The sequence below is a fragment of the Aegilops tauschii genome, chromosome 6 (assembly GCF_002575655.3).
Source record: "Aegilops tauschii subsp. strangulata cultivar AL8/78 chromosome 6, Aet v6.0, whole genome shotgun sequence".
In the NCBI taxonomy this organism is placed as follows: Eukaryota; Viridiplantae; Streptophyta; class Magnoliopsida; order Poales; family Poaceae; genus Aegilops; species Aegilops tauschii.
In genome coordinates this window covers 32531693-32558450 of record NC_053040.3, presented here as the reverse complement: position 1 = coordinate 32558450, position 26758 = coordinate 32531693, and positions in this window count along the sequence as shown.

The window sequence follows — 26758 nt, the reverse complement described above, 5'->3', positions numbered from 1 at the left end:
CAAGTCTGTGCCGACCAAGACTACCACGACCAAGACTACCGCCTCCATGTCATTGTCGACCAAGTTCCTGTTGGTCATGACGACGACTACATTGTCACAAAATTGAATCAGTGGCCTACAATTGGTCAACAAGGTGCTTTGTGTCTGATTCTGGTTGCTGATGTGCTCATGTTACAAGACCTACAACTGGCTTGGGATCCAGATGAGAAGGTCCTTGATTGGGTTCAGTTTGCAATGCAAGTTCCTTGGGATCCCAGTGGTTTGACATGGAATTGGCTTGAGGGCAAGCCGAAACTTATGGAGAGGGGATTGTCAGCGACCTTGCTATGGGCCGGCCCTATTCACCTCGACCTGGCCCAGAAGATGGATGGCCTCCAACTACAAAAGGCACACGGTTGCCCACGGAAGAGGCGGCTTGGACGGAAGGCTTCGGCCTGGCTGGCGATCTCCCTCTCTGTAGCGTGTTCTTCCTCCTCTGTCTCCTCCCTTCCTCTGCTCCCTCCTGTAATTCTCGATTTGTAGCCAAACCATGGTGATTGAGTGAAACTAGTAGCTGGATCCTAACATAGTCATATACCCTGTGCTGAACAATCTCCTCCATAGACTCACGGTCTACACAAGGTACGAGGAATTGGAAGGTGAACTTCTTAAATAAGGAATAATCCATCGTCTTCTTTGGATCTAGCTCCAAACCCTCTATCATCTTGGGATCGATGTCAAACTCCATGTCAAGATCGGTCGTCATCCTAAGATCCATTGCTACGTCGGAATCTAGGATTTTGAAAGATTGGAGGGGATGGGGGTATCGTTCAGAGCAGGCGCCGACGAGGTTTAGAAGGAGAGGAGGAGATGCGGCGGAGTCTAGGTCTTACTTCTGCATCGAGAACAAGAGACGGTTGTTCACGGGCCGACCACCATTTCGTGTTTACTGGGCCATCCAGTGATAACTCAGCGGGCTGAATATTGTTTCCACAGCATCCGGGAGTTTCTTGTGTTGATTTTTCCTTTACCCCTCAACCAAAAAACATGATTTTTTTTCCTTTTTTTCTCTCTATACCTTTCTAACCTATCTATACCTCTATATCTACATCCAAATGGCGCAGAGTCTTTTTTTTTATAATTGGTTCCTCCTTTATTCAATCACGAGCAAAGATAGCTAGATGTTGTTACGATTGTAATTCTGTAATCTAGTGGGATAATGATCCTCCATAGTTTATTCTAGCTGAACTTGTTTCTGATGTATCCCTTATTTGAGTTGAATAAAGTGTGCCACAAGTTCAAAAAAGGAGCAAAGATGTATCGTTTACAATGAAGGGAACCACAACATCTGGAGACCTCCATTACAGTGAGCATAAAGAACACGATTAAAGTCATGTGACATATAGTAGCATTCATCAAATATGGCACTAGCAGCTGAGCTAGAGTTCCATCTTTCAGAGCCGTTACTACTTCCACATTATCAGACTCCACTTTTACCTTGCTGCACCCCACCATCTTTCCAAAGTTTAGTCCAAATCGGATGGCAACTGCTTCGGCTGAGAACGAGTCTCTGCAGTAGCTTAACTTTTCAAATGGCGCAGAGTCTCATTTGAAACCATGTGCACGTTGAAAATATTTGCACTTCTTCAGCAACTCCATGTTTGAGCAAGCGTAGAGACCATGTCAAACCCGAATGGTTTTGAAAATATTTGACTTCAGTTGGTTTTAGCAACCACTTAGGGTACTACTTTAAACCCTTGAAGATGAAAAATGAAAGATATTTATCTTGAAAATATATACTTGAGCATGCAGATTTTGTTATCTTATTCAGGTAACATAGAGCCAAATGGCATAAGGTATATGACAGACAACTTTACTTCCCACCAACATGCAACACGATATCTTTCTTGACTTGATTATGTTCAAGCACATTTGTAGATCAAACCCATTAACAGTCACGGTAAGGGGCGAACCAACCCGTGGTTGAGATGGTTAGGTGGACAGTGGTATCCTCAACCCACCAGGGTTCAAATCCTGGTGCTTGCATTATTCCTGTATTTATTTCAGGATTTCCGGCGATGCGATTTTAGTGGGAGGAGACGTTCCCGTCGACGACGAGGCGCCTACGGTGACTTCGTAAATCTCAAGATGATATGCCGGCTCAGTCTCTCGGAGGTGCTCATAGGGTTAGGTTGCCTTCCTAGAGGAGCTACCATAAGGCCATCACGTCATACCCTCTCCCACGATGCATCCCCTTCTCTCCTTCCCCCCTACTAGATTTTCGGCCGCCGCCGCAGTCGCCACCGGCCGCCTCCAGCGCTGCCGCCAACCAGTGCGACCTCCCCCGCCTCCCGCCCTCGCCTGCCACGAAGAAGACCGGGTCATGATGTGCCTCTAGGCGGTGCCTCCCTCGCGTGGCCACCGCCCGGTATCCTCCCGCTTTTCTCGTTGTCGCCTCACTCAGTGCTCGATTGGAGGAGTTCGATCCGTCGCATCACTGCTGCGCCTCTCCCTCCTCCTCAGCGCTCAACAGGAGTGTGCGCGCGTGTGCACTGTCTCGGGAGAAGGAGGAGGTCGTCTGGGCTGGCTTCCCTTTTGTTCTCGTCATGGAGCTCCGCACGTCGGTGAGCCCCCAATCCAGTCCTGACTCCCCCCCCCCTCGCTACGTCTCTCTCTTCCTCTCCCCGTCAGAGGGGATCTGCCGACCTCGAGGTGTAGGCGGCCATGGCAAAGACTACACTAGCTGTTTGATGAAAGGCCTGCCGCTCCTTTTTGCAACTGTTTTTATGAGGCCCAGTTGCTAAATTGCAATGGTAAATTATAAAATATGTACAGATCCACTGGTTTCGTCACAAGTGGAGCTCTCTACGGATTTTTTTATGAGACACTTATTGTTCTTTCAGGTTGTTGTCTAATTGGTGTGATTTCAATTATGCTATGTTTGGATGTTGATATTCAAGGCCTTGGAATTGAATTGGCCCCAATATCAAATCTCCCTGACTTTGATATTGACATTGCACCTGACTTCTAGTGTTTGGATGTTCACAGAATTGACATCTGGAATTTGCATGAGAGGCTCAATTGCAAAGCTTGTTTGGATGGCCAGTGTGTACATTGGAATTGGTCATTTGTCATAGGATGAACATTGTACTTCGATGTAATTTTTAATTTAAATCCTATGCATTATGTGAATATATTTTTGAATGTTTATATTTCAAGAATACAACCACAACACTCATACAATGGCAGCACTTGCAAAAAAAAGCATCACTTGCACAAAAAAGGGCATCACTACTTATACAACAACAACTCTTTCTTCCACAGCCAAATACAACTATCTCGAGCTGCTCTTTGTGAGCTAAGGTATGCCATCGCGAGAACTACACAATAATTAAGTAATTATGCATCAATTTGTACAACATATATCAATCAATCAAGAAAATGGATGTTCAGTCAAGCATCGAAAGGACCAAAAGCAAAATTTGTATCAACATCACACGTCTAACAGACCAATATCACACACAAACCACGTCAATTACTTTGCATCTACCTGCTGGGGATCAAAGCTCAAATCGTATGACCAGCAGAAGATAATTGTTTTTCAGAACATTGGCACATAAGTGTGGGGGTTTGAAGGGATTAGAGGATTGGGATTTCTACCTAGGAAAGGGAGGGGGCAGGTGACGGCGTCCATGGGCTATAGGAAGTAGCAACTATGGGGGGGAGAGGCTGTCGAGCCATCTGCCATGGGGAGCATGCGTGCGGTGGTGGGTCAGGCCAACGACGACCAGTGGGACGGGCGCACGGGGAGGGAGAACGGGCTCGCAAGGAGAGAGACAGGCACGCTGAGAGAGAGGTAAGCACGTAGGGGAGGAGTGGATCCACCGAGAGATGGGAGAAGGAGGACAGTGGAGAGGGGCTAACCAGCACCGCTGGGAGCTCTCGCGTCACACCTCCGCTCGTCTCCTGTACCACACGTTTGGCCTGTTTCTTTTCGCTTGAGAGCGGGCGAAGCAGTAAGTCAAGCGAGCAATCCTGAATATCTCACGAAGTCGAGCTCCTGTGCTCTGAATTCGGAATAGCCAGGCGGGCTGCGAGAGTGGGCTAGCGAATATCACGGGCCAATTCAGTGAGTCAATTTTGTGACCATTCGAACAATGGCATTCGGGCTGCCCAATGCCAATATCAATTTTTAGGCCCCAATATCAACATCCAAACAGGGTGTTAGCAATTTCCTATGCTTTTGACTATGGAAGATGGCAGCAAGGTAACCCATCAAAACCTAACAAAACAAAAAACTTTCTAACCATCAAACAAGAGGCGGGTATCCTCTCCCATCCATCCCATGTCATTGGAGTGAAAACCGAAGGCGGAGGGGAGCGTAGATTCACAGGGGGCGTCGGGGGGGGGGGGGGGGGGGGGGGGGCGGCGGCTAGGCTTAGCATGCTGGAGTCAAAACTAAATATGGTGAAAGTAACACCACAATAGATGGATATCTGACTGTACTTTGTCACTACTAGGGAAAACCTTATAAACAGAAGCTTACCAGTAGCGCTGGTAAAAAAAGCACAACTGCTATTTACCGGTAGCGCCTGGTCACAAAACGCGCTACAGGTAAGGTTATAGCAGTACCGCCTCTGCAAGAAAAGGCGCTACTACTACAATTCCCACACTGTTCTCGGCAAGCTAGGAATAGTAGTAGCGAGCTTAGGTAAAACGCGATGTTGGTAAGTTGGTTGTAGCAGCGCGTTTTCTGGGAAAAGCGCCACTGCTAATGAAAATAAAATAAAATGAAAAACATATAGAAAAGTAAATGAAAATGAAAGAAATAGAAAAAGGTGAAAGGAAAAAAGAAAATGTAAAGAAAAAGAAAAATAAAGGAGAAAGGCATAACAGTAGTGTGCTTTCAGGACAAGCGCTATAACTAATGTAGCAGTAGCCCGTTCCTTGTACCCCCACTATAGATAATTTCCTTAAATAAAGGAGAAAGGAAAAACAAAAGTAAATAAGAAAAGGAAAAGGAAAAGGAAAAAAGAAAAGAAAAGGAAAATAAATAGCTACTACCTATAGCAGTAGCGCGTTTTGGCAGCCAACGCTATAGCTAAGTTAGCTATAGCGCTTTTCTCGGCCGGCGCTACCGCTATTTTTGACTTAACCCCCGCGCGGTTTTTCTTCCCCCCGGCCCGACCACTTCCCCCCAAATCCCCCCTCCGTTGTCGCCGTTTTCGTCACCCTCTGTCGCTGTCTGCTGCCCTCGGTGGCCGTCTGGTGCCCGCCCTCTGCCGCGCGCCCGAGCCCCGACCCCAACCTCGACGCCGCGCACCCCCTCCCTTGGCCGCTCTGCCTCCTCCTGCTCCCTAACTCCGCCGGAGCCCGAGGTGAGCACGCCTACACCTCCTCCTCCTCCCCTACCTCTGCCTAGCTAGGGTTCCTAGGGTTCATCAAATTAGTTAGGGTTCGTCTAATTAGTTAGGGTTCATCAAATTAGCTAGTACTTGTAGATGCTTAAGTAGTTGTATAGTTGTTGTGCATCCAATGTAGTTAACTAAATATAATTTTAGGACAAATTTGTATATGCTTAAGTAGTTAACTAAATATAATTTTTAGGACAAATTTGTATATGCTTAAGTAGTTAACTAAATATAATTTTTTAGGACAAATTTGTATATGCTTAAGATGTTAATTAGGGCAGTAGGGCTTAGTTTAGAGAGAAAATTCAATATAAAAATATAAAATTCTATTAGTGCTGCAAGTCCAGTAGGTTCTTAATTTTTACTGATTTTTTATTATGACAGAAATTTAGGACATAATTTGAATTGAGTTCTAGGGTTCATAATTTGAAATTTAGAACAGAAATTGAGTTCTAGGGTTCATAATTTATATTAGGACAGCAATTTAGGACATAAATATGTAAATGTTCTAGGTTTCTAGGGTTCATCCATCTATATTTGGTTTTTGAATTGAGTTTGAGAGAGCATGAGATTTGTGTAGATTTTCTTGAAGTGTCAAACACTAGGAGATGCAAATTTGAAGTGGTCATGTGATATGCAAATTCCTCAATAGTGTTTGCTCATGTATATCTACTGTTGTAGTTGGTCATGTACAGGTTCTTAAGTGGTCCTGTTATATGCAACATTGAAGTGGTTCGATTGTGCCCAAGTGGCCTTTTGTTGTTTGCAGGGAATGATTCCGAGTGGCCTATGTTTTTCCGGAATGTTGATTCATTTCCGTTCCGGCAAATTTCAGGCGCTCGATTTGTCCACTTTGTAGCAAAGGTCATGCCAAAATTTTCCGTGAATTTCAGCATGACTTGGGCTACAAACTAGGACACGTCGAGTGCCCGGGATTTGCCGCAACGGGAATGAATAAACATTCATGCAAAACATAGGCCTTTTTATGCCATTATTCATTTTATTAGGTCTAGAATTGATTGACTAGATTTAATCATAGGAAACATGGCTAGCAACGATGAAGGACAGGGTTCTGGTGATTGAAACGTTTATGAGGCGGCAGACGCCTATTTGAACTATCTCGAGGAGCAACAGTTGTTGCAGTGCCCACCTGTCACATCCGAGACTGAGACCGACATCAAGACCGGCGCTAAGACCGACACCAGCACCGACACCGGCGCCGAGACTGGCGAAGACGGTATAGAACCAAAACTGAAGAGGATACGACGTCCAAACCAGCTCAACACTACTAGACTGGTGGTCACGGAGGTGGACTCCGGCAATTTCGAGCCAAAAAGAGCCTGTGGAAGCGCGCATGTGCTACGACAATCAAATAGGCTGCATCCTACGGGGAACCGCCACCATCAACGATGGGAAATTAAAGAAGATACCAAAAATGGAGCACTCCCTCCTAATGAAGCTGCACCAGGGATTCTTGTTCCCGGGCCGGGATGAAATAAAATATACTCAACCATGGCAAGACCCGACAATGAAGAAGATAAACAAACGCGCCATGGGCAAGTTTAGCGGTGCGTTGTCCGCCTGGAAAGTAAGGGTGAAACATCAGATCATCGACAAAGAGGAACCCTACTCCGAGATTGTAAAGGATAATCCGACATTACGGATGAGCAGTTCGAAATATTCAAGAAGGCTTGCGTTGCCGAAGCTGCAAAAGCAAATTCGGAGTACATGAAGGGGCTTCATGAGAGGAACATGGGGTGCCACCACCTCGGAAGCCGTGGTTATGCGCGGAAGAGGCCCATACACTAGTAGAAAAAGGGCCATTTGTCCCGGTTCGTAAGGCCCATTTGTCCCGGTTGCGGAACCGGGACTAAAGGGTCGGTACTAAAGCCCAATACCTTTAGTCCCGGTTCTTACACCAACCGGGACAGATGGGCGTCCACGTGGCCGCTGCGGCGAGCCAGGCAGGAGGGCCTTTTGTCCCGGTTGGTAGCACCAACCAGGACCAAAAGGCATCCACGCGTCAGCAGCTGGCAGGAGCTGAGGTTTTTGTTTTTTTTGAAAGGGGGTGGGTTTAGGGGGTTTTGGGCGGTTAATTTAGGTGTTTCATATATTGTGTTAGCTAGCTAATTAATAGAGAGAAGTGTCCTCTCTTATCTCCCTGCTTGGTCGACACTGCGTACTATACGTATAGAGAGGACTCGACACGCTAGCTAGTAAGCAAATGAAGGAAATAGAAGGTCGTCATGAACATACGCATACAGAGAGAAGTGATATCGACCTCTCCTTCTCCGATAGATTGGTCGAACAACAAGTTTTCGTATATCTATCCGACCCTACTGGCTACATATATACAATATAAGATCTCTTACAATATAATCCCCTAATTATATATGAACACAGGGTCCACATGGTATTCTCCGTCTTTATTGATCACGTGGTCAAGAAAGAATGCCGCCAATTCCTCTTGAATTGCTCGCATGCGATCTGGTGGTAGGAATTCATCCCGCATCTGAAACATCTCTTAATTTGAAGAAGGAGGTCAATACATATATATGAATGAATGAAACTCAACACAAATGATGGTAATAAAATAAAATTGTGAATATTATTGCTTACGCACTTCATATTGTTTTTTAGAGTAGCCCCACTCACAGGTCGTGTGGCGGATGGAATCGCAAACGTAGTATCCACAGTAATTATTCTCGGCTTCCTGCCACAACCATTTTACAAGAAATAGAGGTCAATCAAACTGATAAGCAAGCATGCTAAATGGTATTGATGAAACTAGCGCTTGAATCACTAGGAGATGCGCGGAACTAGCTAGTAGTACTTACTTTCGGGTGTCTAAGTCGCAGCTTCGCCGGCAGCCCCGGAGCTTTTGCGGTGAATTTTTTCCAAACCCTGCCAGACAAAGAAAACGATTACTTGATATCAGGAAGTGAACAAAGTTGCCGATATGGTGCGATAATGATCGATTTAACTTACTTCTCGAGCATTTCAGTCATGTCCGCATACTCCTGGGGATCTTTTCGTCTCGAGTCTAAGACGGTTACTAGTCCCTGCTCAAGCTTAATATCTAGGAGAATATAGTGGAACCTGTGCACGCATGCATAACTCATCAATTACATTACTATAACCTCGACTAATAAGGGAAACCGAATATGCATAAGACAGTAACACTCACTTGAAGTTGTAAGGAAAGAGTATTATATCTTTGTTTTGATTTATTACCAACGATCGTAGCAAGTTGGCCTCGGTATCTCTGGCCTGAAATTCAACCGTATATTGATCTATGAGATTTGTGTTAATGAACCCAATATCACCAATTTGTCTTTTCTTCAATTCGGCGATCTTCAATCTGCATAATATAGTGAGGATAATTATATATACATGCAATGAAAGAGCTTAGCTATATATAGAGACTTAATGATAGAAGTAGTACTTAGAGATAGTAGCAAGTGACCGTTAATTTATCGAGGGCCTTTTGATTGAAAAATTGGAAGAACTCCTCAAATGGAACAGACAACAGTTCAATTCCAATGAGGTCATGCTCCTCTTTAACTCTCAGCGTCAAAGTATTCTGCCCCCCAGACTCTCTGCAGGTTTTCATGTACCAATCATGGAATCTTCGCATCATCGTTGTTAGAGATCATTCATCTTTGACGAGAGGCTTCCCGTAATGGTATTTGTGTTCGTCCACCTCCAAGAAATCATAATGTACATCGTCGGGCAGGTAATCTCCAAGATTGGTATTGGGCAAAATCTCCGGATGATTAGCGACGATATCGCTAGACAACTTGAGCGGGGGGGGGGGGGGCATGATTGGTTCGCTTGTTCGCCGAGCTGGGCAATTTTTTCCCAGCTCGTCGTTTTGCTAACCTTCGATCACTGATAGTACTTCCCGACCGCTCCGCTTCGATATATGACCTTTCAATAATGCGCTCATAGTTGTTTTTCGGCGGAGACTTTGGTGGTTTCTTCAGGGCATCGATAGTGCGCTTTGCTTTCACCGGATCTATCTTCTCCTCCGGAGGTGGATGTTTCTTTGCTTTAACCGCTTCAAAGAAGTCCCTCACTTAGGCTTTACTAATCTTTGCGTTTTCCTCGTCGGTCCTCTCGTATGGTAACTTCTCTAGAGGCTTGAGAGATGGACCGAATCTGTATTGCCTCCCGCCTCTTGCTATACTGCTAGACGCCGGAGTAGACGGAGCGGCTGCGGCTATCTTCTTTCCTTGCTTACGAGGCGGAGGAGAAGGACTACGACGCGCCGGAGCAGTCGGAGCGGCGGCGGGTCTCTTCTGCCCTTGCTGACGAGGCGGAGAAGGAGGAGGCTGGCTGCTCGGGCGCGCCGGCGCAGACGGAGAAGGAGGCGGAGTGCCGCCACGCGCCGGAGAAGTAGGCTGAGTGCCCTGATCACTCGCCGGAGGAGGAGGCGGAGTGCCCTGACTCGCCGAAGGAGGAGGAGGAGGCGGAGGCGTCCACTTCGGAAGGTTGATGAGCTCCTTCCGCCATAGGCATGGAGTCTTTAGAGCAGAACCCAGCCGATTCTCCCCTTCACCGGTAGGGTGGTCAAGCTCGAGGTCCTCAAATCCCTCCGTTATTTCGTCCACCGTCACCCTAGCATATCCATCTGGAATTGGACCGCAGTGAAAAGTTGCGTCGGGTTCAGGAGGTCGAACAGAGCCGACAGCCGCCTTGACTTTGAAGTTCTGCCATTGCGTCATAAGGTGGCAATGTTGAGACTCCGTGATAGTATCCACGGGGTAGCTAGCAGGAGCCGTGAAGACAGGCTCCAGCTGAAGCAGCTCGGTGGAAGCCACGTTGCTTCTCCGCTGAGATGGCGGGGTAGCTTCGGCATGTCGCTTGCTGCGAACTATTTCTCGTTCCTCTATCGCTTGTACCCTTGCGTGCAGTGCCTGTAGTTGGGTATGCTCCACTTTCTTCCTCCTCTCCTGGCATTTGTAACTGCCTGCGTCCGGAAACCCAGCCTTCCACAGAATGGAGCCTGGCGTGCCTCGTGTCCGTCTAGGGTGATCAGGATTCCCGAGGGCCATTGTGAGCTCGTCGTTCTCTCTGTCTGGAACGAACGTCCCTTGCTGCGCTGCGGCGATGTAGTCCTGAAGCTTCTTGACGGGTATTCGCATTTGCTCGTTCGTCCAAACGCACTTCCCTGATACAGGGTCCAAGGTTCCTCCAACCCCGAAGAACCAAGTCCGGCAACGGTCTGGCCAGTTCAGTGTCTCTGGTTCGGCCCCTTTATCAAGCAGGTCATTCTCAGTATTGGCCCACAACGGCCGGGCTTTGAGGTAGCCACCTGACCCTGTGCGATGGTGATGCTGCTTCTTCGCAGCATTTTTCTTGTTTGTCGCTGACATCTTCTTACTCTTGTCCGATGTCTTGTGGGCCACAAATTCGTCCCAGTGATCTCTGATCTTCTCATACCGACCGGTGAATTCTGGTGTCTTTTCTTGGTCGACAAACGATGTTTTCAGCTCATTCTTCCACCTCCTGAATAGATCTGCCATCTTCTTAAGAGCATGAGACTTGATCAATTGCTCTTTAACTGGCTTCTCCGGATCCTCCTCTGGCGGTAGGGAGAAATTTGCCTTCAGCACGGTCCAAAGATCATCTTTCTGCATATAGTTGACATAAGACACCTCAAGGTCCTCCTTAGGCTTTAACCATTGGTGGATGCTGATCGGGATCTTGTCCCTAAAAAGAACCCCACACTGAGCAGCAAATGCATCCTTTGTCTGGATGGGTTCAATCGGTTGGCCATCGCGCGCGATTGCTGTGATCTGAAACCTTTCATCCGAGCGCAACTTTTTCTTCGGGCCTCGTCTCTTTACCGAAGTTGTGCTCGATCCGGAGGGCTAGAAAAAGGAAGAAAGACGAGAGTTAATATGTGTACATACCAAAGCAATGAATGCATCAATTAGCTAGTCAGGACAGGCTTAATTAATATATATACCTGCCCGAACTCTGTTCGGTCACCGGAGCCGTCATCACGGTCTCCTTCTTGCACCGGCATTCGGTCACCGCAGCCATCATAATCATGTCTTTCCTCCTCCATTGTTCGATCACCGTAACCTGCTTCTTCACCCTGTCCTTCCAGACCATCATTGTCGTTAAGATACGACAAGACATCACCTCCGGCTAAGATTATGTCCCCCAACAACTCTTCTGCTGCCTCGTCTCGTTAGTGCTCCATTGTTTCTGCAAATATTACAACATGGCAATTATTATACAAACATGACAGCAGGTGGATATATTAGTGGCAAACGTAGACCTAGCTACCTAATCACAACAAGGAATCATATTAGTGGCCTCGACACTTCTCTAGGGTTTGGGGTGGCCTCGGCAACGCTTCAAGGGTTCGGGGTCGCCTCGACGACAACGCTCTTTTAACTTGGTAAATTTGGGTGGCCTCGGCAACGCTTCAAGAGTTTGGATCAACTTGTGCACATTGCCAGACCCTCGACCCTCGACCGCTCGGGGAAATCCTCGACCCTCGACCCCTCGGTGACCCTCGACCCTCTACCCTAGCTAGTTCCCAACCCTCGCCCCTCGAACCCTCGGCGACCCCTCCCCCCCTCATGTCGAAGTTATCGGGGAGGGGGTATATTGATAACGACATACCCGATAAAAAAAGGAAGAAGAAGAAAAAATAGAGGAGAAGAAGAAAAAAAATTAGAATTTCTATTTTTTTTCTTCTTCTCCTCTATTCCTTTCTTCTTCTCCTTTTTTTTTCTTTTTTCCTCTTCTTATTTATTTCTCCTCTTCTTCCTCTCCTCTTCTTCTCCTTTTTATTTTCCTTCTTCTTAAACTAAACATAAACTAAAATAATCCTAAAACTAAACGAAACTTCTCCTCCTCCAAACGATTTTTTCTTCTTCTTCTTTCTTTTCATCCTAAAACTTTATGAACAAAATTACAACAGAAAAAACAATAAAAATTCTATGAACAAAATAAAAATTCTATGAACAAAATTACAACAGAAAAAAACATAAAAATTCTATAAAAAATGACATATTCTTTGCATATGAACATACAAACATTTGCATATTCTACAATAATATCACCAAAAAAATTCTATGAACAGAAAAAACTCCTAACTTTTGCGTATGAACATACATACATCATCATCATCATCTACTACTACTACAATATGAACAAAAAATCTATATATATGTGAACATGGCCTTCATCGTCAGCGTCGGGGCGGGCGATGGCGTTGGGGCGGGCGTGCGGCGGCGTTGGGCGCGGGGGGAAAGGGGAGAGGAGGGGAACGGCGCAGTGAGGCTCACAGTGCAGGCGAGCGGCAGCGAGGTCGGGGCAGGGCGCTCGGCGTGCGCGACGGCGAGGTCGGGGCAGGGTGCGGCGAGGCCGTGGCAGGGGCGACGGCGACGACGGAGACGGCGGTCGGCAGCCTGGCGGCGTCGTTGGGGCGGCAACTGCGAGATGATAAGTGAAAATTTTCACAAGTCTTGCTTATATACACGAAGCACTGGTCCCGGTTCGTGGCACCAACCGGGACCAATGCCCCCTTTAGTCCCGGTTGGTGCCACCAACCGGGACCAAAGGTCTCTTTTCAGCAGCCCAAAGGGCGGGAAGCAGAGGCCTTTGGTCCCGGTTGGTGCCGGGACTAAAGGGTGGGCATTGGTCCCGATTGGTGCCACGAACCGGTACCAATGCACACCTTTAGTCCCGGTTGGTGGCACCAACCGGGACAAAAAGCCTTGTACTAGCGCGGTGCGGTGGGAAGTTTAGTCCCAGCTCGCTAGTTGAGGAGCTCCGGCACCTGTTTATAAGCGCTGATGTGCCATCCCTTTCGAACTCCTCACTATCGCAGGCCTTCTGGCCTAAACTTGTCTCCGTGCCTGTGGGCCTGCTGGGCCTACTGCGGGCCTGAATCCTGGCCCAATGGGGTTTCTAGTCGTATTCAGGCCGTGGTGGCCCAGTAGGTGGCATTTTTTTCTAGTTTTTTGTTTTGTTTTTTGCATTATTTATTTTCTTTTGTTTTTTGCTTTATTTCTTTAATTCTTTTTGCTGTTAGGTCAAAAAAAGTATAGACTTTCTGTTAGTGCCATTAATTTTGAAATTTGAATAGTTTAAATTTGAATTCATTTAAATTAGTGGGAATTACTAGTTTGTGAATAACTTTACTAAAAAAATAGATTTTTGAGTGATTCTTTTTCCAGTCATTTAATATTATTATGTTTTATCATTATATTAAATTTGATAATTTTTAGGTTATTTTAAATCTCTGTTTTAATCAAGAGGAGATTTTGTTATTTTAGTTTTCTATTAAAGTTTTTAACAAAAAGTTTTCTTTCTGAAAATTCTTTTTGCCATTAATGTTTTGAGCAGAAAATACTTTGATAATTTTAGTTGCATAAATTATATATAATTTTAGTTTAAAAAATACTAGAGGTTTATAAAAGCTTTTTAGTTGATTCCTTTTGCTATTAGAGTTTTATAAAAACTTTTTAGTTGATTGTTTTTGCTATTGAAGAATATTATAGTTTTGTTTTAGTTGATCATAACATAATATTTTAATTGATTATTTTAAGTTCATTATTTTTGCTATTAGTTCATTATTTTTGCGCTAAATGACCCTGAAATTGAAAAGCACTACAAATGAACTCTGAAAAGGTTGAAAGTTGGCATGGTATCATCATTTCACCCACATAGCATGTGCAAAAAAGTCGAGAGGGTTACGGCAAAAACTAGTTTCACTTCATGTACAAAACGGGCAATCTCTTTCGAAGTATCAGTGTTTCGAACGAAAACTCATCTGTTACAAAGGGATTTCATTTTTTTTGAACTTGTTTGAACTCCAGACTTTTTGTGTGTTCAAAATGCACCATTCAAAGCCACATCATCAATTTTCAACCCTTTGTGACTTCATTTGTTATTTTTCATGCATTTACTGATTGTTTTGAGCTATAAGACCCTGAAATTCAAAAGCATTTCAAATGAACTCTGAAAAGGTTGAAAGTTGGCATGGTATCATCATTTCACCCACATAGCATGTGCAAAAAAGTTGGGAGGGTTTCGGCAAAACTAGTTTCACTTCATGTACAAAACGGGCAATCTCTTTCGAAGTATCAGTGTTTCGGACGAAAACTCATCTGTTACAAAGGGATTTCATTTTTTTGAACTTGTTTGAACTCCAGACTTTTTGTGTGTTCAAAATGCACCATTCAAAGCCACATCATCAATTTTCAACCCTTTGTGACTTCATTTGTTATTTTTCATGCATTTACTGATTTTTTGAGCTATAAGACCCTGAAATTCAAAAGCATTTCAAATGAACTCTGAAAAGGTTGAAAGTTGGCATGGTATCATCATTTTACCCACATAGCATGTGCATAAAAGTTGAGAGCGTTACGGCAAAAACTAGATGCACTTCGTGTACAAAACGGACAATCTCTTTCGAAGTATCAGGGTTTCATATGGAAACTCATCTGTTACAAAGGGATTTCATTTTTTAAACTTATTTGAACTCCAGACTTTTTGTGTGTTCAAAATGCACCATTCAAAGCCACATCATCAATTTTCAACCATTTCTGACTTCATTTGTTATTTTTCATGCATTTACTAATTTTTTTGAGCTATAAGACCCTGAGATTCAAAAGCATTTCAAATGAACTCTGAAAAGGTTGAAAGTTGGCATGGTATCATCATTTCACCCACATAGCATGTGCAGAAAAGTTGAGAGGGTTACGGCAAAAACTAGATGCAATTCGTGTACAAAACGGACAATCTTTTTCCAAGTATCAGGATTTCATACGGAAACTCATCTGTTACAAAGGGATTTCATTTTTTTGAACTTATTTGAACTCCAGACTTTGTGTGTGTTCAAAATGCACCATTCAAAATGCATTATATATAATTATGTGTGTCAAAAACCATTACAGATTCACATGGATAGATAAGTGACCAAATTAATAGAAGTTCATCGTCGCATTAAAACCAAAGTACATACATAGTTCAAATTGAACAACATATAGCTCTCTAGAGCATCTAGTTAAACCATACATTGAAACTATGTAAAACCTTTCAATGCAACAACAAATGTGATCATAATCACAACCAAGGTAACAATTGATCCAACGGCATAATGATACCAAGCCTCGGTATGAATGGCATATTTTCTAATCTTTCTAATCTTCAACCGCATAGCATCCATCTTGATCTTGTGATCATCGACGACATCTGCAACATGCAACTCCAATATCATCTTCTCCTCCTCAATTTTTTTATTTTTTCCTTCAAGTAATTGTTTTCTTCTTCAACTAAATTTAACCTCTCGACAATAGGGTCGGTTGGAATTTCCGGTTCAACTACCTCCTAGATAAATAAAATCTATGTCACGTTGGTCGGCATAATTGTCATAAACAATAAATGAACCAAATAGACATAAAAATATAATAAATACCACATCCGAATCAGAGACAGGACGAGGGCCGACGGGGGCGGATACCAAAACCATCGCACTATATAATAACAAGGAATAATAAAAGTAAGAAAATTAGACAAGTATCTATCTGAAGTAAGAATTTTTTTTCTTTCAAAAATAAGATAAGAACAAGAGGCTCACCACGGTGGTGCCGGCGACGAGATCGCCGCGGGCGATCGATGGCGGTGAAGACGGGGACGGGACGTGACAGACCGCTAAACCTAGACAAATCTCGGGGAAAATGGAGCTCGGAGGTCGAGTTTCGAGAGGAGAAAGCTTAACTAGTGTGGCTCGGGCATTTCATCGAACACCTCATGTGCATAGGAGAAGAGCTAGAGCACCCAAATGCCCTCCCCTCGCCAGCCAGAAAAAACAGAGCACTATGGAGTGCTCTGCTGCGGCGATGGGGTATATATAGGCAACTCATTTGTCCCAGTTCATGGCTGGAACCGGGACTAAAGCCCCCCTTCTGTCCTGGTTCGAGCCAAGAACCGAGACAAATGTATGTGGGCCAGGAGCAAGTCCCATTGGTCCCGGTTCATGTCAGGAACCGGGACAAAGGGTCCAGACGAACCGAGACCAATGCCCACGAGGCCCCGGCCGGCCCCCTGGGCTCACGAACCGGGACGTATGCCCCCATGGGTCCCGGTTCGTGACTGAACCGGGACTAATGGGCTGGCCAGGCCCGAACCAAAGCCATGTTTTCTACTAGTGATATGGGCCAAGGAGGATGCGGACACGAAAGTCTGGGGATCCCAGACCCGTTGGCGGAGCTCACCATCCCGCAGGAGCGTGACGCCATCAGGGCCCGGTACCGTTGGGTTTTCGATACAGACGCGGTCAGGAAGGAGTTCATGAGACTGCTGGTAATTATTAATTTACCCCCTAATTTTAGCTTCTGGTCAATTCGACTGCACATTTAGTCACATTTGTAAACGATCCACGTTCCTTTTGCAGAAAGAGCAGCACAGGATTGCGGCCGAAAGCAACTCACCGTCTGAGGCATTGGCGAGGCCCAAGTGGGACACCCCATTCAACCGGGCCTTGAACATATTGAAAGGACTCCCGGTGGACACTCGACCGTCGTATGGACGCGTGCATGGCGTCGGAGATGGCACCACGTGGAAGAAGTACTACCATGAGACCGCCGAGGAGAAAAAGGAAAGACGGAGGTTAAACGAAGAAAACATCGACACGAAGGTTGAGATTGCGGTTGATAAGAAATCAGCTGAGACAATCAAAGCAGCGGTAGCTGCCACAAGAGAGGAAATGGCAGCTTCGTATATTGTCTTGATTCCGGCTATCGTTAGTTGGACCAAGAAAAATCTAGATAAAGAGGCAGCGGACTTTTCCCTTTCCAACTTCTTCGGGAGAAGTTCGTTTAGCGTTGCACCAACACCTGCTCATGCAACCGCACCTGCTCCTGCACCTGCTCCCACACCTGCTCCTTCACCTGCTCATAGCAGCCTGTCCTCCGTCTCTAGTGTGCTCGGCGGGGCATCATCTTTGGCTGAGCTCGACGCCCTCACGGTACCTGTCACACCGGCCCTCTTCAATATATGTATAATCTCCCGTTTTCATTGCCTTTCGGATGTCTCACGTCACAGGCATGTCTTGTAGGCCGACGTAACCCCGTGCACCATACTGTACGCCATCAGCGGCTAGAAGGTGGACGTGGGAAAGGCGACGATAGTGAAGCCGAAGGAAGAATTGTTCCACAGCTGGCCGATCCCCCCTGACGTCTTCAAGGTTTCCATGGCCAGTGTGAAACTGGGCCACGAGAATTTGGCTCCTCTGGTAGCACTAGGGGGAGATGACGATGAGACCCGTAGCGGCTTGGCGATTGCAAGAGTTGGGTCCCGTTGTGGTCGAAGAGTCTGCTTCGTCTGGAGGCAGCCGGGAGCACACCCACGGCCACGCATCCTCAGCAAGGTATGAACACCAACACCCCACCTACCCAATTAGCATTGCATGTCGTGCCAGGTGATAGCGGATGGTGTGTGCAAGAGGCCCCATTAGTGGCTGATGACGTCGCCGCCGTCGAAGAAGCAATGCATGATGCCATCGACGAGGATGACGATGACCCTCTACAGTATCTCAATATCGGCGCCTATGACGATGGAGGATTGATGGCTCAGCAGTATGAGTACTTAGGGTTTGAGCGTGATGAGTTGGTGCCTGAATTGCCAGAGGATGAACGTATGATAGGCTCACTTCTAGTAGCAAAGAAGCATAGGAAGAGACAGAAGAAAGGCAAAGCTGCTTCTATGAGCCAGCCGCCTCCGTAGCCTCGGGTTGAAGATCGTATACCTATCATAGGTACGGCGAAATACCATATCCCCGGTGATCCGATCCTACCTAAGGCAGCGGTAGATGCCATATACGGCGATCTAAGGAGACTTCATGACAATGTGCTTGAAGGAAATATGCCCTAGAGGCAATAATAAAGTTGTTATTTACATTTCCTTATATCATGATAAATGTTTATTATTCATGCTAGAATTGTATTAACCGGAAACTTAGTACATGTGTGAATACATAGACAAACAGAGTGTCCCTAATATGCCTCTACTTGACAAGCTCGTTAATCAAAGATGGTTAAGTTTCCTAGCCATAGACATGTGTTGTCATTTGATGAACGAGATCACATCATTAGAGAATGATTTGATGGACAAGACCCATCTGTTAGCTTAGCATAATGACCGTTTAGTTTTTCTGCTATTGCTTTCTTCATGACATATACATGTTCCTATGACTATGAGATTATGCAACTCCCGAATACCAGAGGAACACCTTGTGTGCTATCAAACGTCACAACGTAACTGGGTGATTATAAAGATGCTCTACAGGTGTCTCTGATGGCGTTTGTTGAGTTGGCATAGATCGAGATTAGGATTTGTCACTCAGTGTATCGGAGAGGTCTCTCTGGGCCCTCTCGGTAATGCACGTCACTAAGAGCCTTGCAAGCAATGTGACTAATGAGTTATTCAAGGGATGATGCATTACGGAACGAGTAAAGAGACTTGCCAGTAACGAGATTGAACTAGGTATGATGATACCGACGACCGAATCTCGGGCAAGTAACATACCGATGACAAAGGGAACAACCTGTGTTGTTGTGCGGTTTGACCGATAAAGATCTTCGAAGAATAGTTAGGAACCAATATGAGCATCCAGGTTCCGCTATTGGTTATTGACTGGAGATGTGTCTCGGTCATGTCTACATAGTTCTTGAACCCGTAGGGTCCGCACACTTAACATTCGATGACGATTCGTATTATGAGTTTATGTGATTCGATGTACCAAAGGTTGTTCGGAGTCCCGGATGAGATCATGGACATGACGAGGAGTCTCGAAATGGTCGAGACATAAAGATTCATACACTGGAAGGTTACATTCGGACACCGGAATGGTTCGGGTCGTTTCTGATAAGATTCGGAGTACCGGGGGTTACCGGAACCCCCCTGAAAGATCGTGGATGTCGCCTAGAGGGGGGTGAATAGGCGCTTTAAAATAATTACGGTTTAGGCTTGAATAAATGCGGAATAAACCTAGCGGTTAATTTGACAAGCACAAAACCTACAACAACTAGGCTCACCTATGTGCACCAACAACTTATGCTAAGCAAGATAAACAACTAAGTGATAGCAAGATATATGACAAGAAACAATATGGCTATCACAAAGTAAAGTGCATAAGTAAAGGGTTCGGGTAAGAGATAACCGAGGCACGGGGAGACGACGATGTATCCCAAAGTTCACACCCTTGCGGATGCTAATCTCCGTTCGGAGCGGTGTGGAGGCACAATGCTCCCCATGAAGCCACTAGGGCCACCGTAATCTCCTCACGCCCTCGCGCAATGCAAGATGCCGTGATTACACTAAGGGACCCTTGAGGGCGGTCACCGAACCCGTACAAATGGCAACCCTTGGGGGCGGTCACCGAACCCGTACACTTTGGCAACCCTTGGGGGCGGTCACCGGAACCCGTCAAATTGCTCGGGGCGATCTCCACAACCTAATTGGAGACCCCGACGCTTGCCCGGAGCTTTACACCACAATGATTGAGCTCCGAACACCACCAACTGTCTAGGGCGCCCAAGCACCCAAGAGGAACAAGCTCAAGGGCACCAAGCACCCAAGAGTAATAAGCTTCTCAACTTGTAACTTCCATGTATCACCGTGGAGAACTCAAACCGATGCACCAAATGCAATGGCAAGGGCACACGGAGTGCCCAAGTCCTTCTCTCTCAAATCCCACCGAAGCAACTAATGCTAGGGAAGAAAAAGAGAGGAAGAACAAGAAGGAGAACACCAAGAACTCCAAGATCTAGATCCAAGGGGTTCCCCTCACATAGAGGAGAAAGTGATTGGTGGAAATGTGGATCTAGATCTCCTCTCTCTTTTCCCTCAAAAACTAGCAAGAATCCATGGAGGGATTGAGAGTTAGCAAGCTCGAAGAAGGTCAACAATGGGGGAAGAACACGAGATCAAAGGATAAGCTTCATTGGGGAAGAAGACCTCCTTATATAGTGGGGGGAACAATCCAACCGTTACCCCCCACACCAGCCCCGCAGAGAGCGGTACTACCGCTTGGCCAGCGGTACTACCGCTCCCCTTCGCGGTACTGCCGCTGGGCCCAGAGCGGTACTACTGCGGTGGTCAGGGCGGTACTACCGCATACGAGCGGTACTACGGCCCCCACTGCCGCGGCTAGTACCGTAAAACCCGACACGAAAAAAGACCCCTTGAATCGAGGCGGTACTAGCACGAGACCGCAGCGGTACTACGGCTGGGGGCTACCAGCGGTACTACCGCTCTGGAGCGGTACTACCGCTTGTAGCACCCAAGCGGTACTACCACTCCGGCCCGCGGTACTACCGCTGGGACCAAAACCGCCATAACTTCTGCATATGAGCTCCGAATTGAGCAAACTCAAGCTTGTTGGATACAAGACGACGAGTAGCATCAAAACAGCGAGTGAAACCTCCAACCGAGAAGACCGGCATAACCTCCAACATCGAAAACATCATAGAAGATGCGAGTGAACTCCGTTTTCGATGAACTCGAGCTTGTCATCAAGATGACCATAAGCTCCAAAACTCACAAAGAGAAAAACCAAACAAGAACCAAGAAAGATGATGCAAGGATGCAATGGTTTGAGCTCTCTATGAATGATACGATCAAGCTACTCATCGAGAGCCCCCTTGATAGTACGGCAATCGATCCTATAACCCGGTCTCCCAACTACCATCATGAGACCGGTAAAATAGAAAACCTATCAAGGGCAAACCTTTGCCTTGCACATGGTCCACTTGAGCTAGATGATGACGATCTTGACTCCCTCAAGATGGACCACCTTTCTTGATTTCGTTGGCTCGATGAAGACTAGTTGATTGCTCCCCCATATTCCACTATGGGTGAGCCACCCTTCCGCACATCTTCACAAGTCCATTGTCACCACAATGGCTTCAAGCATTTGATCTCTTCGTGATGCTTTACTAGAACTTGCCCGCTTCACTTGAACTTGCACACCGCAACCTAACCCCACAAAGAACTCTCACGAAGACCATGGGTTAGTACACAAAGCGTAATTGACAATGCTTACCATACCATGGGATTGCTTGATCCCTCGGTACATCTTGTGCGCTTTGTGTGTTGATCAACTTGATTCACTCTTGACTTAGTCTTGATCAACATTGACTCTTTCCAACTCTCTTCATTTGGATGATGTCTTGAAGGTAAACATGAATGATCACACAATGTTCTTCTTCAAGACATGCTTGCAATAAGCTCAACTCTCACATGACCAATCTTTGGATAAACTCCTTGAAACCAACACATGGACTTCAAGAAATGCCTATGGACAAATCCTTCAAATATAACTCAAGGAAACCATTAGTCCATAGAGATTGTCATCAGTTACCAAAACCAAACATGGGGGCACCGCATGTTCTTTCATCCCCCCCCCCCACGGGAAGTTATTGGGCCTTATGGACCTACTGGTGGAAGAGAGGAGGCATGCCAAGAGTTGGCGCGCTCCCCCCTAGCCCAAACCGAATTGGACTAGGGCTAGGGGGGCCGGCCCCCCTTTCCTTCTCTTCTTCCTCTCCTTCCTTCTTCTCCTACTAGGACTAGGAAAGGGGGAAACCTACTCCTACTAGGAGTATGATTGCCCCCCTTGGGTGCGCCCCTTGAGGCCGGCCCTCCTCCTCCTCCCCTCCTTTATATACGGGGGAGGGGGGCACCCCATAGACACACAAGTTGATCTTTAGCCGTGTGCGGTGCCCCCCTCCACAGTTTTCCACCTCGGTCATATTGTCGTAGTGCTTAGGCGAAGCCCTGCGTGGGTAACTTCATCATCACCGTCACCACGCCGCCGTGCTGACAGAACTCACCCTCGGCCTCAGCTGGATCAAGAGTACGAGGGACGTCACCGAACTGAACATGTGCAGATCACGGAGGTGCCGTGCGTTCGGTACTTGATCGGTCGGATCGCGAAGACGTTCGACTACATCAACCGCGTTACTAAACGCTTCCGCTTTCGGTCTACAAGGGTACGTAGACACACTCTCCCCTCTCGTTGCTATGCATCTCCTAGATAGATCTTGCATGATCGTAGGTAAATTTTTTGAAATACTGTGTTCCCCAACAGTGGCATCCGAGCCAGGTTTATGCGTAGATGTTATATGCACGAGTAGAACACAAAGAGTTGTGGGCGATAATAGTCATACTGCTTACCAGCATGTCATACTTTGATTCGGCGTTATTGTTGGATGAAGCGGCCCAGACCGACATTACATGACCGCGTTCATGAGACTGGTTCTACCGACGTGCTTCGCACACAGGTGGCTAGTGGGTGTCTGTTTCTCCAGCTTTAGTTGAATTGAGTGTGACTACGCCCGGTCCTTGTTGAAGGTTAAACAACCCACTTGACGAAAAATCGTTGTGGATTTGATGCGTAGGTAAGAACGGTTCTTGCTAAGCCCGTAGCAGCCACGTAAAACTTGCAACAACAAAGTAGAGGACGTCTAACTTGCTTTTGTAGGGCATGTTGTGATGTGATATGGTCAAGACGTGATTATATAAATTGTTGTATGAGATGATCATGTTTTGTAATAGTTATCGGCAACTGGCAGGAGCCATATGGTTGTCGCTTTATTGTATGAAATGCAATCACCATGTAATTGCTTTACTTTATCACTAAGCGGTAGCGATAGTCGTAGAAGCAATAGTTGACGAGACGACAACGATGCTACGATGGAGATCAAGGTGTCAAGCCGGTGACGATGGTGATCCCGACGGTGCTTTGGAGATGGAGATCAAAGGCACAAGATGATGATGGCCATATCATATCACTTATATTGATTGCATGTGATGTTTATCCTTTATGCATCTTATTTTGCTTAGTATGGCGGTAGCATTATAAGATTATATCTTGCTAAATTTCAAGGTACAAGTGTTCTCCCTGACTATGCACCGTTGCTACAGTTCGTCGTGCCGAGACACCATGTGATGATCGGCTGTGATAAGCTATACGTTCACATACAACGGGTGCAAGCCAGTTTTCCACACGCAGAATACTCGGGTTAAACTTGACGAGCCTGGCATATGCAGATATGGCCTCAGAACACTAAGACCGAAAGGTCGAGCGTGAATCATATAGTAGATATGATCAACATAGTGATGTTCACCATTGAAAACTACTCCATCTCACGTGATGATCGGACATGGTTTAGTTGATATTGATCACGTGATCACTTAGATGATTAGAGGGATGTCTATCTAAGTGGGAGTTCTTAAGTAATATGATTAATTGAATTTTAATTTATCATGAACTTAGTACCTGATAGTAATTTGCATGTCTATGTTGTTGTAGATAAATGGCCCGTGCTACTGTTCCTTTGAATTTTAATGCGTTCCTAAAGAAAGCTAAGTTGAAAGATGATGGTAGCAACTACACGGACTGGGTCCGTAACTTGAGGATTATCCTCATTGCTGCATAGAAGAATTACGTCCTAGAAGCACCGCTAGGTGCTAGGCCTGCTGCAGATGTTACGATGACGTTAAGAACGTCTGGCAGAGCAAAGCTGATGACTACTCGATAGTTCAGTGTGCCATGCTTTACGGCTTAGAACCGGGACTTCAACGACATTTTGAACGTCATGGAGCATATGAGATGTTCCGGGAGTTGAAGTTAACATTTCCAGCAAATGCTCGGATTGAGAGACATGAAGTCTCTAGTAAGTTCTACAGCTCCAAGATGGAGGAGAATAGTTCTGTCAGTGAACATATACTCATAATGTTTGGTTACCACAACCACTTGACTCAACTGGGAGTTAATCTTCCTGATGATAGTGTCATTGACAGAGTTCTTCAATCACTGCCACCAAGCTATAAAAGCTTCGTGATGAACTATAATATGCAAGGGATGGATAAGACAATTCCCGAGCTCTTCGCAGTGCTAAAAGCTGCGGAGGTAGAAATCAAGAAGGAGCATCAAGTGTTGATGGTTAACAAGACCACTAGTTTCAAGAAGAAGGGCAAAGGGAAGAAGGGGAACTTCAAGAAGAACGGCAAACAAGTTGTTGCTCAAGTGAAGAAGCCCAAGTCTGGACCTAAGCCTGAGACTGAGTGCTTCTACTGCAAAGGGACTAGTCACTGGAAGCGGAACTACCCCAAGTATTTGGCAGATAAGAAGGATGGCAAAGTGAAAGGTATATTTGATATACATGTTATTGATGTGTACCTTACTAATGCTCGCAGTAGCGCCTGGGTATTTGATACTGGTTCTGTTGCTCATATTTGCAACTCGAAACAGGGGCTATGGATTAAGCGAAGATTGGCTAAGGACGAGGTGACGATGCGCGTGGGAAATGGTAACAAAGTCGATGTGATCGCGGTCGGCACGCTACCTCTACATCTACCTTCGGGATTAGTTTTAGACATGAATAATTGTTATTTGGTGCCAGCGTTAAGCATGAACATTATATCTGGATCTTGTTTGATGCGAGACGGTTATTCATTTAAATCCGAGAATAATGATTGTTCTATTTATATGAGTAATATCTTTTATGGTCATGCACCCTTCATGAGTGGTCTATTTTTATTGAATCTCGATAGTAGTGACACATATTCATAGTACTGAAGCCAAAAGATATAAGTTTAATAATGATAGTGCAACTTATTTATGGCACTGCCGTTTGGGTCATATTGGTGTAAAGCGCATGAAGAAACTCCATGCTGATGGGCTTTTGGAATCACTTGATACTTGCGATCCATGCCTCATGGGCAAGATGACTAAGACTCCATTCTCCGGAACAATGGGGCGAGCAACAGAATTGTTGGAAATAATACATACTAATGTATGCGGTGCGATGAGTGTTGATGCTCCCCGCGGGTATCGTTATTTTCTGACCTTCACAGATGATTTGAGCAGATATGGGTATATCTACTTGATGAAACATAAGTCTGAAACATTTGAAAAGTTCAAAGAATTTAAGAGTGAAGTGGAAAATCATTGTAACAAGAAAATTAAGTTTCTACGATCTGATCATGGAGGTGAATATTTGAGTTATGAGTTTGGTCTTCATTTGAAACAACGCGGAACAATTTCGCAACTCATGCCACCTGGAACACCACAGCGTAATGGTGTGTCTGAACGTCGTAACCGCACTTCATTAGATATGGTGCGATCTATGATGTCTCTTACTGATTTACCGCTATCATTTTGGGGTTATGCTTTAGAGACGGCTGCATTAACGTTAAATAGGGCACCATTGAAATCCGTTGAGACGACACCATATGAACTGTGGTTTGGCCAGAAACCAAAGTTGTCGTTTCTTAAAGTTTGGGGTTGCGATGCTTATGTGCAAAAGCTTCAACCTGATAAGCTCGAACCCAAATCGGACAAATGTGTCTTCATAGGATACCCAAAGGAGACTGTTGGGTACACCTTCTATCACAGATCTGAAGGCAAGATATTCATTGCTAAAAATGGATCCTTTCTAAAGAAGTGAGTGGGAGGAAAGTAGAACTTGATGAGGTAACTGTACCTTCTCCCTTATTGGAAAGTAGTTCATCACAGAAATCGGTTTCAGTGATTTCTACACCAATTAGTGAGGAAGTTAATGATGTTGATCATGAAACTACTGATCAAGTTACTACCGAACCTCGTAGGACAACCAGAGCAAGATTCGCACTAGAGTGGTATGGTACTCCTGTTCTGGATGTCATGTTACTTGACCGTGAAGAACCTACGAACTACGAGGAAGCGATGATGAGCCCGGATTCCGCGAAATGGCTTGAGGCCATGAAATCTGAGATGGGATCCATGTATGATAACAAAGTGTGGACTTTGGTTGAGTTGCACGATGATCGGCAAGCCATAGAGAATAAATGGATCTTCAAGAAGAAGACTGACGCTGACGGTAATGTTACTGTCTACAAAGTTCGACTTGTTGCGAAAGGTTTTCGACAAGTTCAAGGAGTTGACTATGATGAGACCTTCTCACCCGTAGCGATGCTTATGTCCGTCCGAATCATGTTAGCAATTCCCGCATTTATGATTATGAAATTTTGCAAATGGATGTCAAAACTGCATTCCTTAATGGATATCTTAAAGAAGAGTTGTATATGATGCAACCGGAAGGTTTTGTCGATCCAAAAGGTGCTAACAAAGTGTGCAAGCTCCAGCGATCCATTTATGGACTGGTGCAAGCATCTCGGAGTTGGAATATACGCTTTGATAGTGTGATCAAAGCATATGGTTTTATACAGACTTTTGGAGAAGCCTGTACTTACAAGAAAGTGAGTGGGAGCTCTGTAGCATTTCTGATATTATATGTGGATGACATATTGTTGATCGGAAATAATACTGAATTTCTGAATAGCATAAAAGG